Here is a 12763-nt window from a genome sequence, read left to right on the forward strand (position 1 = left end):
TTCCAGCAGAAGGAGACAACGTTTCAGAAAAGGCATTGTAGCAAACCAAAAAAGAAATTTTAAGCGCAGCAGAGTAACCAGCGCACATACCTGTTAGCTCAGGTGAGTTTAAAAGGCTGCTGTTGATAACAAGGGCATTTGCTAAATAGATGGTGTGTGTGCAACAATATACTGAAAGGTCAATTATATTGTGCAGCTTATCTCACCACCTGTAGTTATTTAGGTGAAAGCTCCAAAATGCTTGCCTAATATGTCTGTTTATCCAAAAGGAAGTAAAAAGGGAGAGCTAGAAAGATAGCATTGCATCACATTACATGGCAATGCAATGCACAGTTGCTGAAGTTGAACCAAAATGAGCTTGTAATCTGGCTTCTGCAACTTTGAACATGAAAAATCCAATGAGGAGAAGAAAAGCAAAGCCAAAGAGTCCATCCCAAAATCCGACAAACAAGCAAAATGAACAAAAAACATTGAATTCAATTCTTTCTGATTTTAGAAACTGCATTAAAGAAGGGGTGCACCGGTCCTGGAGATACTGCAATACCAGGTCAATGCGTGGAGTGGACAGAGCAAGCTCTTTTTCCATCTCCCTGTTCTAAAAATCCATTTAATATATGGTCCCCAGATAGGGGACGTATCAGATATTAAACTGATAAGAACAGATACTACACTTGATCTTAGCCAAAAGGCCGAGAAGCGATAACCAGAATTGGTTTCAAACTACGGAGCCACCCAAGGATCCTGAAAAGTCCATTTGTGGAGATGAGCTCCTGGACTCCCGTTAAGAAGACATGTTGTCAACCTCTAGATCCCTTACATGCCTGCACTTTTCGGCTTGCTGCTGCTGCAATCCACGCGTTTTAGATCTGCATAACTCCACCTCTTTAAACACAGCACCTTCACCCCCTGCTGTTCCCACCCGCCTCAACACCGTTGGAAGGGAGGAGAACCAATTAAGGCGGGGGGTGGGGTGGAACGAGCAGCTGTCTACCCTTAGCAGGAGGGCTCCTGATTACATACCTCTCCTGCTGCTGCTGCTGCTGGCTGTCCAGCAGCAGACTGAAGGTGGCTGCTGCTGTGCACAGGTATATAAAGGCTCAGAGCCTATTATGACACGCGCAGCCAGCGTTCCATTGCCACATTCCATCTACTGCAGGCAGGATACCTGGCTGGCTGAATGTCGCTGAGAAGCTCACAGAGACCGCCATAAGCAACAGTTTAACAGAATGCCACAGACTAATCAACCAAACTTTTTGGGTTGGGTTCTCTTTTATAGTCTGCAGGCATTAAATGAAAGAAGTCAGTGTTCCAGCAGAAGGAGACAACGTTTCAGAAAAGGCATTGTAGCAAACCAAAAAAGAAATTTTAAGCGCAGCAGAGTAACCAGCGCACATACCTGTTAGCTCAGGTGAGTTTAAAAGGCTGCTGTTGATAACAAGGGCATTTGCTAAATAGATGGTGTGTGTGCAACAATATACTGAAAGGTCAATTATATTGTGCAGCTTATCTCACCACCTGTAGTTATTTAGGTGAAAGCTCCAAAATGCTTGCCTAATATGTCTGTTTATCCAAAAGGAAGTAAAAAGGGAGAGCTAGAAAGATAGCATTGCATCACATTACATGGCAATGCAATGCACAGTTGCTGAAGTTGAACCAAAATGAGCTTGTAATCTGGCTTCTGCAACTTTGAACATGAAAAATCCAATGAGGAGAAGAAAAGCAAAGCCAAAGAGTCCATCCCAAAATCCGACAAACAAGCAAAATGAACAAAAAACATTGAATTCAATTCTTTCTGATTTTAGAAACTGCATTAAAGAAGGGGTGCACCGGTCCTGGAGATACTGCAATACCAGGTCAATGCGTGGAGTGGACAGAGCAAGCTCTTTTTCCATCTCCCTGTTCTAAAAATCCATTTAATATATGGTCCCCAGATAGGGGACGTATCAGATATTAAACTGATAAGAACAGATACTACACTTGATCTTAGCCAAAAGGCCGAGAAGCGATAACCAGAATTGGTTTCAAACTACGGAGCCACCCAAGGATCCTGAAAAGTCCATTTGTGGAGATGAGCTCCTGGACTCCCGTTAAGAAGACATGTTGTCAACCTCTAGATCCCTTACATGCCTGCACTTTTCGGCTTGCTGCTGCTGCAATCCACGCGTTTTAGATCTGCATAACTCCACCTCTTTAAACACAGCACCTTCACCCCCTGCTGTTCCCACCCGCCTCAACACCGTTGGAAGGGAGGAGAACCAATTAAGGCGGGGGGTGGGGTGGAACGAGCAGCTGTCTACCCTTAGCAGGAGGGCTCCTGATTACATACCTCTCCTGCTGCTGCTGCTGCTGGCTGTCCAGCAGCAGACTGAAGGTGGCTGCTGCTGTGCACAGGTATATAAAGGCTCAGAGCCTATTATGACACGCGCAGCCAGCGTTCCATTGCCACATTCCATCTACTGCAGGCAGGATACCTGGCTGGCTGAATGTCGCTGAGAAGCTCACAGAGACCGCCATAAGCAACAGTTTAACAGAATGCCACAGACTAATCAACCAAACTTTTTGGGTTGGGTTCTCTTTTATAGTCTGCAGGCATTAAATGAAAGAAGTCAGTGTTCCAGCAGAAGGAGACAACGTTTCAGAAAAGGCATTGTAGCAAACCAAAAAAGAAATTTTAAGCGCAGCAGAGTAACCAGCGCACATACCTGTTAGCTCAGGTGAGTTTAAAAGGCTGCTGTTGATAACAAGGGCATTTGCTAAATAGATGGTGTGTGTGCAACAATATACTGAAAGGTCAATTATATTGTGCAGCTTATCTCACCACCTGTAGTTATTTAGGTGAAAGCTCCAAAATGCTTGCCTAATATGTCTGTTTATCCAAAAGGAAGTAAAAAGGGAGAGCTAGAAAGATAGCATTGCATCACATTACATGGCAATGCAATGCACAGTTGCTGAAGTTGAACCAAAATGAGCTTGTAATCTGGCTTCTGCAACTTTGAACATGAAAAATCCAATGAGGAGAAGAAAAGCAAAGCCAAAGAGTCCATCCCAAAATCCGACAAACAAGCAAAATGAACAAAAAACATTGAATTCAATTCTTTCTGATTTTAGAAACTGCATTAAAGAAGGGGTGCACCGGTCCTGGAGATACTGCAATACCAGGTCAATGCGTGGAGTGGACAGAGCAAGCTCTTTTTCCATCTCCCTGTTCTAAAAATCCATTTAATATATGGTCCCCAGATAGGGGACGTATCAGATATTAAACTGATAAGAACAGATACTACACTTGATCTTAGCCAAAAGGCCGAGAAGCGATAACCAGAATTGGTTTCAAACTACGGAGCCACCCAAGGATCCTGAAAAGTCCATTTGTGGAGATGAGCTCCTGGACTCCCGTTAAGAAGACATGTTGTCAACCTCTAGATCCCTTACATGCCTGCACTTTTCGGCTTGCTGCTGCTGCAATCCACGCGTTTTAGATCTGCATAACTCCACCTCTTTAAACACAGCACCTTCACCCCCTGCTGTTCCCACCCGCCTCAACACCGTTGGAAGGGAGGAGAACCAATTAAGGCGTTGGGTGGGGTGGAACGAGCAGCTGTCTACCCTTAGCAGGAGGGCTCCTGATTACATACCTCTCCTGCTGCTGCTGCTGCTGGCTGTCCAGCAGCAGACTGAAGGTGGCTGCTGCTGTGCACAGGTATATAAAGGCTCAGAGCCTATTATGACACGCGCAGCCAGCGTTCCATTGCCACATTCCATCTACTGCAGGCAGGATACCTGGCTGGCTGAATGTCGCTGAGAAGCTCACAGAGACCGCCATAAGCAACAGTTTAACAGAATGCCACAGACTAATCAACCAAACTTTTTGGGTTGGGTTCTCTTTTATAGTCTGCAGGCATTAAATGAAAGAAGTCAGTGTTCCAGCAGAAGGAGACAACGTTTCAGAAAAGGCATTGTAGCAAACCAAAAAAGAAATTTTAAGCGCAGCAGAGTAACCAGCGCACATACCTGTTAGCTCAGGTGAGTTTAAAAGGCTGCTGTTGATAACAAGGGCATTTGCTAAATAGATGGTGTGTGTGCAACAATATACTGAAAGGTCAATTATATTGTGCAGCTTATCTCACCACCTGTAGTTATTTAGGTGAAAGCTCCAAAATGCTTGCCTAATATGTCTGTTTATCCAAAAGGAAGTAAAAAGGGAGAGCTAGAAAGATAGCATTGCATCACATTACATGGCAATGCAATGCACAGTTGCTGAAGTTGAACCAAAATGAGCTTGTAATCTGGCTTCTGCAACTTTGAACATGAAAAATCCAATGAGGAGAAGAAAAGCAAAGCCAAAGAGTCCATCCCAAAATCCGACAAACAAGCAAAATGAACAAAAAACATTGAATTCAATTCTTTCTGATTTTAGAAACTGCATTAAAGAAGGGGTGCACCGGTCCTGGAGATACTGCAATACCAGGTCAATGCGTGGAGTGGACAGAGCAAGCTCTTTTTCCATCTCCCTGTTCTAAAAATCCATTTAATATATGGTCCCCAGATAGGGGACGTATCAGATATTAAACTGATAAGAACAGATACTACACTTGATCTTAGCCAAAAGGCCGAGAAGCGATAACCAGAATTGGTTTCAAACTACGGAGCCACCCAAGGATCCTGAAAAGTCCATTTGTGGAGATGAGCTCCTGGACTCCCGTTAAGAAGACATGTTGTCAACCTCTAGATCCCTTACATGCCTGCACTTTTCGGCTTGCTGCTGCTGCAATCCACGCGTTTTAGATCTGCATAACTCCACCTCTTTAAACACAGCACCTTCACCCCCTGCTGTTCCCACCCGCCTCAACACCGTTGGAAGGGAGGAGAACCAATTAAGGCGTTGGGTGGGGTGGAACGAGCAGCTGTCTACCCTTAGCAGGAGGGCTCCTGATTACATACCTCTCCTGCTGCTGCTGCTGCTGGCTGTCCAGCAGCAGACTGAAGGTGGCTGCTGCTGTGCACAGGTATATAAAGGCTCAGAGCCTATTATGACACGCGCAGCCAGCGTTCCATTGCCACATTCCATCTACTGCAGGCAGGATACCTGGCTGGCTGAATGTCGCTGAGAAGCTCACAGAGACCGCCATAAGCAACAGTTTAACAGAATGCCACAGACTAATCAACCAAACTTTTTGGGTTGGGTTCTCTTTTATAGTCTGCAGGCATTAAATGAAAGAAGTCAGTGTTCCAGCAGAAGGAGACAACGTTTCAGAAAAGGCATTGTAGCAAACCAAAAAAGAAATTTTAAGCGCAGCAGAGTAACCAGCGCACATACCTGTTAGCTCAGGTGAGTTTAAAAGGCTGCTGTTGATAACAAGGGCATTTGCTAAATAGATGGTGTGTGTGCAACAATATACTGAAAGGTCAATTATATTGTGCAGCTTATCTCACCACCTGTAGTTATTTAGGTGAAAGCTCCAAAATGCTTGCCTAATATGTCTGTTTATCCAAAAGGAAGTAAAAAGGGAGAGCTAGAAAGATAGCATTGCATCACATTACATGGCAATGCAATGCACAGTTGCTGAAGTTGAACCAAAATGAGCTTGTAATCTGGCTTCTGCAACTTTGAACATGAAAAATCCAATGAGGAGAAGAAAAGCAAAGCCAAAGAGTCCATCCCAAAATCCGACAAACAAGCAAAATGAACAAAAAACATTGAATTCAATTCTTTCTGATTTTAGAAACTGCATTAAAGAAGGGGTGCACCGGTCCTGGAGATACTGCAATACCAGGTCAATGCGTGGAGTGGACAGAGCAAGCTCTTTTTCCATCTCCCTGTTCTAAAAATCCATTTAATATATGGTCCCCAGATAGGGGACGTATCAGATATTAAACTGATAAGAACAGATTTTTTTTTTTTTTTTTTTTTTTTTTTTTTTTACACTCAGATTACAAAGTCTTGGAATCAACAAAAAGATAAGAAGACTCAAATCCATCATCGTGCATTCTACCAATTTTAATACTTCTCCAAATCTTTTATTTTCTTTTTCTTTTATATATATATATTTATTTATTTTTTCCCTCTTTTTTTTTTTTTTTAAAAATTATATAGTTTTGGCTATTTTTTTTTGTTTGTTTTTGTTCTTCTTTTTTTGTTTTTCCACAGGTTTTCAAAAAATCAAATCTTACAAGGTAAGTTCATTCCATTTACATTGTTTCCATTTCTCATTTGCTTTCACCTTGCCAAGCGTCATTTTGTCCCTCCAGAAATACATGTACAAATAACTTAGACATAATTTAATACACTGGTCGACTGTTACTTCCTTATGTTTAAACACTAAAATGTTCCTTGCTTTCCACAATGCCGCCTTCACACATGCAATAATAATCCATACAATTTTAAAATCCTCCTCTCTTATCCCCATCCCATAAAATACTCTGTTAAAATCCAAAAAATTAACAGTACTCACAGCTCTCACTATATTGCACACTTTCCTCCATATTGTCTGTGCAAAATTACAATTCCAGAAGATGTGCATGGGTGTTTCACTATTCCCACACCTGGATCTTGGGCACACTTCAGATCTTACCAACCCACGCCTGTGTTGGAACTCACGGGTTGGCAGGCAGTCTTTTACTATACACCAGAGTAAATCCCTGTGTTCATTAGATAACACACTATAATTTACATTCATCCAGATTCTTTCCACAATTTTGAATGAAAAATGTTCCACAGGACTGATACCTATTCTCTCTTCCAGGATTTTTAGGATTTTTTTATGGCATTTAAGAACATTTATTTCGACCATCTTAAGTTTAAAATCTCTTAAAATTTTTCCTAAAACAATATAATTTCCTGGAGGTAAAAACCTATAAGGCCTATTTAGAGACATCTCCAACCATTTATAATTTCTAATATAGAAACCTAAATTATATATAGAAAACAACTTTAGCTTAGAGCCTGGTCCTAATAAAGTGCATACACAGTTCGCTACATACTTTGCATATAAAAAGGACCTAATATCCGGAAAACCTTTCCCACCTTTTTTCTTTGATTTATATATCTCCTCTCTCTTTACTCTTTCCATCTTGGATCTCCATAAAAAATTAAAACATACCTTAATAACTCTCTTCATGATATTATTTTGGGGGATAAAAACTGTTGAGACATATAAAAACATTGGGAGTAAAACCTGTCTAATAATTAAAATTTTTCCTTCCAGGGTAAGATCTCTCAACTGCCAGAAAGTAATCTTTTTCTTAACTCTTTCCAGCAGAGACTCCCAATTTCTTACATTACCACCTGACTCTGAGAAATAAATACCTAAAATTTTTACTTCATTCATTCTTGTTAATTTACACTCAGAATCTACAATAAAATCACCAACAGTTAAAATACCAGATTTTTCCATGTTAATTTTAAAACCCGATGCGCCCCCAAACCAATCCACTGTTCTTATGGCTCTGTTCATGCTTCTAGTGTCTTTAACTAAAACCGTCACATCATCCATATATGCCACCACTTTAACTTGTTCATTGCAACTCCCGGGAATAAAAAAACCATTGATTACCTTATCTCTCCTAAAAGCTGCTAAAAGTGGTTCAATTGCACAAATAAAAAGAATAGGGGATAAGGGACACCCCTGTTTAACGCCACAGTTTATTTTTACATTATCAGATAAAAAACCATTAATAGATATTTTGCTAAAACATGATTTGTAAAGAGATTTAATACGTTTGCTAAAAACATCCGGGCATCCCATTTTCTCTAAAACTGCAAATAAAAAATCATGGGCAACTCTATCGTACGCTTTTTCAAAATCCAAAGTAATTAGAGCAAGCTTTTGTTTTCTGTCTAAAACATCCCATAAAACATCCCTGATTAAAATCAATGAGTCGCTGATTCTCCGATTTGGCACTGCACACGTCTGATCCACTTCTATTACTGAGCCGATTACCTTTTTTAATCTATTTGCTAGTAACTTTGCATATACCTTACAGTCCGTATTTAAAAGGGTTATTGGTCTCCAATTTTTAATCAGTTCTTTATTTCCTTTCTTAAATAATAAAACAATAAGACCCTCCCACCACGACTCTGGGACACTAAAAGATGCTTCTGCTTCTAAAATTACTTCATAAAAATCCTCACCCATGATCTCCCATAAACACTTGTAAAATTCAACAGGTAGTCCATCTGCTCCCGGCGTTTTGTTATTTTGTAGCGTATTAATTGTATTAAAAACTTCCTCTTTAGTAAAATTCCCTATTAAAAAAGATTTATCTTCCGCATTAAAATTTTTTTCCAGTCCTTCTAAAAAATGTTTTTTTAGAGACACATCCGTGTTTTTAACAGAAAATAAATCATCATAAAATTCTTTTGCTTTCATCTTCTTCCCCTCCAAACTTGTTTCTCCTTCCAAAACCTTCATATAATCCTTCTTGTCACATATTTTTTTAAAAAAGAATTTTGTGCATTTTTCATCCTCGTCTAAAACTTTTACTCGGGAATTAAAAATAATTTCTTTACCTTTTTCTTTCAGGCAGTTTTGGATCTTTTCTTTTGTTGTTCGGATCGCCTCCTGCAGATCACATCCGTTATTTTCGAGGTGAAAAAAACATTGCAGTTTAGCATTAAGATCATTATAAAAAATACGTTTTGCAGCAGCTTTCTTCTTTCCTTCTTTAATAAAAAATATTTTTACCTCCTTCTTGACAAAATCCCACCAATTAAAAATAGATTTAAAAAACGTTTTTTTTAGCTTCAGTTTTTCATACAGCTTTTTAAAACCTTCCATAACCACCTCGTCTTGTAGTAGGGATACATTAAATTTCCAGTGTGACGGTCTTTTATCCACATCTGATTCTATTTTAAAACTACATTCTATTATTTTATGATCTGAAAAAGGTGTTGAATGCGTTTTAAAACCTGAGCATGTTAGGGCTTGAGATATAAAAATATAATCTATTCTGGATGAAACACCTCTCCCCACCCAAGTGACTTCATGCTCCTTTTTTTGTCCATCTAATGCCCATGTATCTTTAAGATTAAAAGCTGCTAAAATATTTCTAAGACATGAAGCTGACCCATCTTTTACATTTTTTAAATGACAATTAAAATCCCCACCTAAAACTAATGGATCTACTCCAGGTAAAAACAGCTGCAACAGTTCAAACAAATGTAATCTCAAGGCTTTTTCTGCATTTGCATACACATTAAAACACCTCACTTTCTTCCCATTTTTCTGCACATCAATTCTTAAAATCCTCCCAGGGTATATCTCTTCATAATTTACAATCTCCCAATCTTTAGAGCATAAAAACCCCACACCATCACTTTTTGACTCGTTCCCACCAGAAAAGCATAAGTTACCCTTCCATATACCCTGTAAATATTCATAGCTTATTTTTTTTGTCAAATTACATTCTTGTAGAAAGATAAAATCAATATTTTCATTATTTAAAAAATCATATAAAGCAGTTCTCTTATATAGGTCGTTAAACCCCTGAACATTCAGGGACATTGAGCGGATCATCTTCTAACATTTAGTGCAGGGCTCTTCCCTCCGCCCTCATTCTCTACTGCCGGAGAAGATGGGTCTACCTCCAGATCTGATACATCCGAAGATGACACACTCCCCAGCAGACTTGTTGCTTCTAATGCCTTTACTTTCCCACCACATGGTATTCCTTCATTATCACTTCTATCCACACTTCTTTTTAGAGATTTTTCTGTGCAGTCCATTTGTACCTGCGCGCAAGGTAAGCTCTGCGACAGGGAATTAGTAGGAGTGGACTCCACTACTTCTGGAATATCACTTTCCCCTCCACAACTACTCCCTTTACTTAGTGGAGAAATTTCTTGCAACATTTGACTCTTCTCTTCTCTCTTCTGATCTTCTTTCTTCTGTTCTTCTATCTTCTTCTTTTCATTCTTATCTTCTTTCTTCTTATCTTCTTTCTTCTGCTCTTCTCTCTTTTTCCTTTCCATCTGTTTCTTTATCTCCATGGCCCTTTTTTCTATGTCCTCTATCCTCTTCTGTTTTTCCTCTTCCTTCTTTCTCTTCCTTTCTTCCAACTTCCTTTCCTCTTCTTCTTGTGATTTTTTAACCCGTTCCTCCTTCTTCTTCTCCTTCATTGCCCGTCCCTCCTCTTCCTCTTTTCTCTTTCTTTCTGTCTCCTCCTTCTCACTCCTTTCTTTCTCCTCTTCCCCTTTTTCCTCTTCAGCAGCAATGCCTGCTTCCACATCGTCTTTAGCTTCTTGTTGCTGTTCTTCAGGCGATGTGTCCATCTCCTCTACATCCTTTTTCTTATTTTTAGGGCACTCATCCATCTGGTGAGGAGTACCCATGCAACTAAAACACTTGTTACATTCTGCATCCAGATGTCCATATTTTTTACACACACGGCAGTAGTGTGGCATCCCTGGGAAGAATAAATAACCGCGGCTATGGTTGATATAAACCTGCGGCGGAGGTCTGGACACGCCCCCCTCCTCATTCGGGTTCTTCCTAAATGATACCACATACACACGTTTCCCGTTCCACACTCCAAACTGTGTTTCCCCGCGTCTCTTAGGGATGATTTTGTCACAATACATTGATAGGTAACTTTCAACCTCAGAGTCTGTAATAAATGGACTAAACAAATGAATCGTCAGTACTTTCATTGAAAACTGAAAAGAGGGGATTACTTTCACCCCCTCCAGCTCTACCTTCTCTTTATTTACTTCATAAAGAGCGTAGGCACTTTCACACTGCGAGGCTTTATTAAGCGTAACATCATAAAGTCCTCGAGAAAAAAAAGATTGAAAGCAAAAAAGATGCTCCTTGTCGATCTTCAAGAGCTTACAAATAACATTGAAAATAAATTGAGAATCTTTCACCTGCCGGTGGTCAGGAGCAACCACGAACCTGATGGTGTCCTTCAGCGGATGCTCCTCCGAGAAATAATCATTCGGGTTGCTTGCTTGATTCTCCTTCCTTCCTCCAGGGTTTCTCCTTGTCTCCATGATTTTCCTCTTCTTTTCCAGATACCAAGGAAAATATCACACACGGATCGCAGCCTCCACGAAGTTCGTCCTCCCTCCAACACACCGTCCTCCGTAAAGAAAAGGCACTGCAGCTTTAGCACCGATTCCCAAAAGCAGCACTGGATATCTCCAAAGGCCAAGAATCGGTTCTGCCACCACAGTAACCTTCAGCCCAATGTCACAACCCACTACAGATCGTGCCAAAAGGCCGAGAAGCGATAACCAGAATTGGTTTCAAACTACGGAGCCACCCAAGGATCCTGAAAAGTCCATTTGTGGAGATGAGCTCCTGGACTCCCGTTAAGAAGACATGTTGTCAACCTCTAGATCCCTTACATGCCTGCACTTTTCGGCTTGCTGCTGCTGCAATCCACGCGTTTTAGATCTGCATAACTCCACCTCTTTAAACACAGCACCTTCACCCCCTGCTGTTCCCACCCGCCTCAACACCGTTGGAAGGGAGGAGAACCAATTAAGGCGGGGGGTGGGGTGGAACGAGCAGCTGTCTACCCTTAGCAGGAGGGCTCCTGATTACATACCTCTCCTGCTGCTGCTGCTGCTGGCTGTCCAGCAGCAGACTGAAGGTGGCTGCTGCTGTGCACAGGTATATAAAGGCTCAGAGCCTATTATGACACGCGCAGCCAGCGTTCCATTGCCACATTCCATCTACTGCAGGCAGGATACCTGGCTGGCTGAATGTCGCTGAGAAGCTCACAGAGACCGCCATAAGCAACAGTTTAACAGAATGCCACAGACTAATCAACCAAACTTTTTGGGTTGGGTTCTCTTTTATAGTCTGCAGGCATTAAATGAAAGAAGTCAGTGTTCCAGCAGAAGGAGACAACGTTTCAGAAAAGGCATTGTAGCAAACCAAAAAAGAAATTTTAAGCGCAGCAGAGTAACCAGCGCACATACCTGTTAGCTCAGGTGAGTTTAAAAGGCTGCTGTTGATAACAAGGGCATTTGCTAAATAGATGGTGTGTGTGCAACAATATACTGAAAGGTCAATTATATTGTGCAGCTTATCTCACCACCTGTAGTTATTTAGGTGAAAGCTCCAAAATGCTTGCCTAATATGTCTGTTTATCCAAAAGGAAGTAAAAAGGGAGAGCTAGAAAGATAGCATTGCATCACATTACATGGCAATGCAATGCACAGTTGCTGAAGTTGAACCAAAATGAGCTTGTAATCTGGCTTCTGCAACTTTGAACATGAAAAATCCAATGAGGAGAAGAAAAGCAAAGCCAAAGAGTCCATCCCAAAATCCGACAAACAAGCAAAATGAACAAAAAACATTGAATTCAATTCTTTCTGATTTTAGAAACTGCATTAAAGAAGGGGTGCACCGGTCCTGGAGATACTGCAATACCAGGTCAATGCGTGGAGTGGACAGAGCAAGCTCTTTTTCCATCTCCCTGTTCTAAAAATCCATTTAATATATGGTCCCCAGATAGGGGACGTATCAGATATTAAACTGATAAGAACAGATACTACACTTGATCTTAGCCAAAAGGCCGAGAAGCGATAACCAGAATTGGTTTCAAACTACGGAGCCACCCAAGGATCCTGAAAAGTCCATTTGTGGAGATGAGCTCCTGGACTCCCGTTAAGAAGACATGTTGTCAACCTCTAGATCCCTTACATGCCTGCACTTTTCGGCTTGCTGCTGCTGCAATCCACGCGTTTTAGATCTGCATAACTCCACCTCTTTAAACACAGCACCTTCACCCCCTGCTGTTCCCACCCGCCTCAACA

General features: G+C 41.0%; 5 non-coding genes and 1 pseudogene across 5 annotated transcripts; all 6 read right to left on the reverse strand.

The window, feature by feature from the left end:
- Window positions 1-510: 510 nt before the first annotated feature.
- On the reverse strand, window positions 511-701 carry LOC141204846 (U2 spliceosomal RNA). Its single transcript, XR_012275697.1, has one exon. It is a non-coding gene; the product is annotated as a U2 spliceosomal RNA (small nuclear RNA).
- A 1115-nt stretch (window positions 702-1816) lies between these two features.
- Window positions 1817-2007, reverse strand: LOC141204848 (U2 spliceosomal RNA). Its single transcript, XR_012275699.1, has one exon. It is a non-coding gene; the product is annotated as a U2 spliceosomal RNA (small nuclear RNA).
- A 1115-nt stretch (window positions 2008-3122) lies between these two features.
- Window positions 3123-3313, reverse strand: LOC141204850 (U2 spliceosomal RNA). The gene has a single exon (XR_012275700.1). It is a non-coding gene; the product is annotated as a U2 spliceosomal RNA (small nuclear RNA).
- Window positions 3314-4428: 1115 nt separating this feature from the next.
- LOC141204851 (U2 spliceosomal RNA) lies at window positions 4429-4619 on the reverse strand. Its single transcript, XR_012275701.1, has one exon. It is a non-coding gene; the product is annotated as a U2 spliceosomal RNA (small nuclear RNA).
- Window positions 4620-5734: 1115 nt separating this feature from the next.
- On the reverse strand, window positions 5735-5959 carry LOC141204290 (U2 spliceosomal RNA; annotated as a pseudogene).
- A 6384-nt stretch (window positions 5960-12343) lies between these two features.
- Window positions 12344-12534, reverse strand: LOC141204852 (U2 spliceosomal RNA). Its single transcript, XR_012275702.1, has one exon. It is a non-coding gene; the product is annotated as a U2 spliceosomal RNA (small nuclear RNA).
- Window positions 12535-12763: the final 229 nt, after the last annotated feature.

Source organism: Phyllobates terribilis, unplaced genomic scaffold (genome assembly GCF_046119375.1).
Source record: "Phyllobates terribilis strain yellow unplaced genomic scaffold, ASM4611937v1 Scaffold_134__1_contigs__length_4944459, whole genome shotgun sequence".
Lineage (NCBI taxonomy): Eukaryota > Metazoa > Chordata > Amphibia > Anura > Dendrobatidae > Phyllobates > Phyllobates terribilis.